Source organism: Gobius niger (genome assembly GCF_951799975.1).
Source record: "Gobius niger genome assembly, chromosome: 11".
Lineage (NCBI taxonomy): Eukaryota > Metazoa > Chordata > Actinopteri > Gobiiformes > Gobiidae > Gobius > Gobius niger.
This window is the reverse complement of record NC_136862.1, coordinates 15,273,557-15,279,556: the sequence shown is the minus strand read 5'-3', so window position 1 is coordinate 15,279,556 and position 6,000 is coordinate 15,273,557.

The following is a 6,000-nucleotide window of genomic DNA, read 5'->3' as shown; positions in this document are numbered from 1 at the left end:
CAATAGCAACTTTCGGTAATTTCTCAGTAAACTCTGAATAGTATATTGTATAGTAGTTTCATAGGACAAGATCAGGGATACCAGCGGCCAAAATGGGTTTCCTTTGCAGGATGGCTGGGCGCACCCTTCTAGATAGGGTGAGGAGCTCGGTTACCCGGGAGTGTGTGTGTTACCCGGTGTAAATGGGTGACTGGTTCCTTGCTGTAAAGCGCTTTGGGCCTGATAAAGGTAGAAAAGTGCTATATAAGTTCAGTCCATTTACCATTTTGTCCCTGAGCTGGCCTGGTGTCACCTCGGGGCCCCCCTAGAACAGCTGGAAGAGGTGTGCTTGGATCGGGAAGTCTGGGCATCTCTGCTCAGACTTCACAAGACTCCACAAGCCGGCCCCGGATAAAGCGGAAGAAAATGGATGGATGGAGTTTCATTTTTAATTATTATAAATAGAAGTAATTTCATTGTGACATAAGTATTCAGATCCTATACAACAATTGCAAACCATATCCGTTGCTCTCAATCTGCAATCTCAAAAGTTTGTTTGTAGTAGATATTAATTGCCTATAACACAGAAAGGTACTGTATACGCCTGAGTGTAAGTTTTTTTTTATAACGCAACCGGACTTATGTTTTTCTCTCAGTCTTCAGAGTATATAGGCATATACTGGTAGACATTATGCAACATGTAAGAATTCCATAGATTGGACTTACTTATTCATATTGCCTAAATGTTTGGCTTTATCTTATAAGTTCTGTTCAAAAAGCATGAAAGGCCTTCAACCCACTCACTCTATTTTATGTTTGATTTCCAAGGATAATCATAACAACTACACTGAGTTATTCACAAGTATTTGCCTTGGACTCAAAGCTATTGCAAGAATCGACCCTGCCAAGTCTCATTTTCAATTTTGCAATGTTTATCCGGCAGATTCTCGGCAATCTGTTGACAAAGAGCCGGCCGTGACAGCGAGGGCACATGAGGCACACGAGCAGAGAGGCTGACAGAGGAAGTTACACTGAAGCCTGTCACACTCAACAACTCTTCAGAAGGGACCGAGACTATGGAGAAGGTCTGTTCAGCAAATCCGTCCGTCTCCTGTGGCCGTACAGTGGAACAGCGCCATATGTTGTCTAGGTGTTCCATTTGCTCTCATTAGTGTAGACCAAATGCTGACTTTTCTCAGCACTGGTCACTTTGTATCTCTCTGTATAATTTGCTGGGATTCCAGGACCATCCCCAACACCCTGATTACTGGTTTAATCCGTCGCTGTTGTATTGTATTCAGTATTGTTTAAGATTTGCCACACAAATATGACTTAAACTTAAATTATTTTTTAAATCGCATCTGGTCACAGACACAAGTTTGTATTTAAAGAGCTGATATTCTTGAGAAGTGTCTTGTTTACAGTATACCGTGCTTGAAATATTTAAGCGTATTTATTTAGCTTACAACACAATATTGTGACAAAGGATAGTTTAACAGCCTTTTTTTTTAATGTTATAATGCATTAGACTTATATAGCACTTTTACAGATGCTCAAAGCCACTTTACAATTACGTACATTATTCATTCACTCCATTCTTGGTGGTGGTAAGCTACTATTAACTACTATTGACTGGCAGAAGCAAGGCTGCCAATCTGCGCCATCGGCCCCTCTGACCACCACCAACCACTTACTCTCACACTACATTCACCAAGGCTTCCTGGTCTTCTCAAAAGCTCTCCCATCCAAGTACCAACCAGGCCCCCACCCGGCTTTACTTCTGAGATCTGACCGGATCGGACATAGCAAAGGCGGTATTGCCCCTGGAGTAAGATTACAAATGACAAATACAAGTTTACTTTAGCAAATACAAGTTGACTGGACTAATACAACGACGAGAGGAGAGCGGGAACTGTCAGGTCTTGAGGCGTAAAGCAACTTTCGGGCAATTAGATTTAGTTAATCAGAGGTCAGATTTGTCCGATGAGACTTGGGACCACCACTGGCATTCTGCTGTGTTTATATTTTGTATGGAGTTAATATTTTATTGACTAGGTTCAGGAGCAGGACCACGCCTCAACCAACTCTTTCTTACTATGTCTTCACCTAACCACGCCTCTAATTACCCGTATACTCTACGAAACTCAACGAATTCTATTCAACACTGTTCGTCTGAACTCTCAACACCGATACATCTTCTCCGAGGGGTGGTCATGAAGAGCTGGGTAACGGCCACGCCCGAGACAGAGCCCACGGTCTCAACACAGCTACTACTCACTGTTAATAACTTCTTTAAAAATCAAACCTTGTGTAGTGGTGTGGTCCTTGCTCGTGTATTGTTATGATGACGTGTGTTTTGACGATGTAATTGTTTTATTGTTGTGTAAAGGCCCCAGGGATGGACAATGAGAATTAACTTTGGCTAGAACTATTGTTATATGTATCATGAGCTTATGGGACGTACTTGTCCCTATTCAAATAAACTTAATTAAAATAAATGGAAAATACGACTTCAGGTCCAAAGTGTAAGTCGGGATAGAACATTTAAGTGTGAAATATTCAAGTCCATTTCCCCCTAATTCTCCCCCTGTTTTGATTCGAAGTGGCAGTTGGTGAGGCATTAGTGGTGTCAGAGATAATGAATGCGGAGGTGAGCTGGAGCCTGCTGCAGTGCTGCTGGTAAACTCTCATTTGTTTATAGAGATAGATCAGTGTCTGCCAGAGTAAAGTTGAGTGGGAGAAGGATGTGTTGCGCTCTGCCAGCAGAGGACTCACTCAGGCGCACCAGAAGGGAATGCTAAGTTGTCTTAAGCTCCTTTGCAGAAGTCAGTGTGGAGATGACTGGATGCTCTGTGCACACAAGCTGTCACTGAGGTAGACTACAAACATTATGGAAGAGTCGAGAGATAGAGCTGTAATGTTGAAATAAATCTATGATAATGGCATGCAAAAGCATTCGTAATTTTGAAGCAGCTGGTATTGAAATTGTTGTAAGTTTCCTTAAACTTCCTTTCCTTAAACTAAATAAGTCCCACAAAAATGTGTTTGTGAAAGCTCTCAGTTGTACAGCAATTTTCCTATCATCGACAAAAGCTCTTGATCTGTCATCTCTACTGGGATGTTTTGACTCTCATGTGAAGAGCCTTCGTCAGTAACTAATCATGTTTATGCAGCAGGCAGAATTTACCAATATGAGCCCGAGTTAACATGCTGTTAATATCTTCAACAGGTCCTGTGTCAGCATTATGCCAATAATATTGGTAAACATTGTACTGAAATGTTACGGTCTGTGTATTTAATACAAGATGACCAAATATGGAAGGATTATAAATATTTGTCAAGTAAATAAGGTTAAGCTACTTACAGAATGTGAGGTGTGGGCCTTTTTGTACTGAACCACACCATTTGGGAATTGTGTATATTTATTTGCCTTTATGTGTGCAATACATGACATTATATTTGCGTTAATAGGTTGGTAAATTCTAAATGCAGTCAATGAAATGTGAATCTTTATATCAATTACATTATAGATACTAACTCATTGCTACCACAAGGAATCGGAAAAAGAACAAATAACTAGTTGCCATGATTGATGGAACATTTACCTGTGAATGAGGTGATCCCAGGTCACATCTTAAATTTTTACAATAACTGATCTATTTTACACTGCAACAAATAGTGAGTCTTTGTCTATGTGCTTTTATTTTATTTTACTACATTTGAGACACAGGGCTGTTATGAAGCCGCTAGTAAAGCCGTTATTAATGACCGCCTTTAAAAGTGTTTAAAATGCTGCGTGCAACACTCACCAAAGAAGCCGTTTTAGGCCAAATTGTTCCTCAGAGGGCAGAAAACAGTACCTCAGCAATAAATAATGGTCCAGTAAACAGATTTTTCATTCGACCAAATCCAAAAAACAGCCTATTAAGAGACCGGCAGCCGCCGAAGGACTTTTTAGTCCATGCCTTCAGAAGACACAACTTGCGCTCTGTGATTGCAGGTGGAACCTTGTAATTGGGCTCTGTGGGCTTACTTGTGCACTCCCATTAAGTCCAGTAGAGCGATGCATGCTGGGTAACGCTGCAGGAAATGTGCTGGTTGGCTGTGGAGGTGGTTAGCAGAGTGTTGTTGAGGGTGATCGTCTCCTGTGAGGGTCCACAAATTAGAGCGGGGCAGTAAAAGCAATATCTGGAATCCACTCGTTCCCTTAATGCCACAAACAAATGTGCCATTTGATATGAGGGCTTAAATTACAGGTCCTCTAGTAGCATATACAAGTGCAATGTTGTTCTTAAAACAGCGGCACACAATCAAATGACTCTGGCCACCTCGATGTATGTTTGTTAATTATGGTTAAGCAGAGTGAACATCGTAATGAGGGCATTATTGCGATGGTCAAGTAGCACATTGACTAAAAGGCAGTAGTTTCCGACCTCGGGGGAGATTGCATTGTCTGGTTAGAGGATCAGGTTAAACAAAATAAAAATCACACACACATTGGGATAAGGATATAGAACTAAATAACAAACAAATGCTTCATCAGAATTATTCTTGAACTTGATGTGATGAAAGTTGCTGTTGTTTTTGGGGCATCAGCGTCGTGAGATTCTCCCATGGCTGACTATATGCTGAACTTTTCTCCACACTCCTCAGCCCTTTTCAAACTGTGTACTGTCCTGTGTGCCAAAAAAAAAAAGAAAGACGCTTAACATTGTAATTGTAAGTGACCAATGCCAGTGTATTTGTATTTGTCTGTAGATGCATTATTCTGCCCATTTGAAGACTATAAACTCAATGCTGGTCAGTCTAGTCTCATGCACCCAGAGTCTCTCCCATGATTGCAGCTCATCTTTGTAGGTTATTTAAATTGAATACCCACAACAAATTGATTCAGAGCAAATAATTACTCTTGCAATGGTCGTGGCAGCTTTTTCATTTCAAAATCAATTTCTATAACAGAACTGTCCACGCTGAGCTGACAGTGTGTTCCTTCTCCCTCACTGCACACTGAAAATAGAATTTATTTGCAGTGGATATTTGCTTCCATATATCATCAGGCTAATCACATTAAAAGTGAAATAGCAAGTATGGGGGAGCCCAATAGAAAAAAGTAGGTCTTAAAATCCCTTCCCTGCCAACACAGACATTTGTGGGCTAATACGCGATCCCCTTAAAAATCAAAAGGAGAGGAAAGTGGGTCAAGTTTCACATACACGTTTTATTTTGCATCAAAGGGTTGAAAAAAGGGCCCTACAGTATGTGGCTGTGTATTCCTGAGGGCAAACCAATCTGGCAACTTTTTCAAAGGGAGGTCCATTCCCAGAACAAGACCATTCGTACACGTGTAAAAGACATTGCATTGTGAATCTCATTGGCAGAAACTTTCAGAAATTGGCTTCGTTTTTCACATCCGGAGAAAGTTTCGGTCTTGGCAGTCTGTACATCTTCAGAAAGATGATAAAGTAACTCAGTGTGACGCTCTGGCACTGCTTTTACAGTAACCAGAACAAAACCCTGTGAATACAAAGTGTGTCTAGAAAGTAATTCAGAAATTATAACATCTGAGTCTTTACTTTATGTTTGTAAATATATGGAATTGGCTAAACAGATTTAAAAAGGTTCTGTGCAAAATAAGGGAAGTCACAGTAGAAATTATTGCAAGAATTAAAGGGATATTTCAGGATTTTTGACATAGGGCCTCATTTCCTAGTTATCCAGAGTGTTGTAGATTTCTGGAGATAAATATATATTTTGAATTAATGCAGACCTTATATTAGAAGAGTTTAGTGGTGCTAGGCTAGTGCTAGGCTAGCACATGTCTATGGTAACTAGTAGCCTGCATTAAAAACAGTCTGACCCAAGCACAGTGCACCTGAGGCAAATCCCTTATAATACCAGACTACCGATATAAATGTCTGTGTTGACCGAATCACTTTTTAATTATAACCATTTTGCATTTAAAATAACTTATTTGAACAGCACCAGCCTCCTGGCTGTAAGCTACGCAGTGGCGGAGTGATC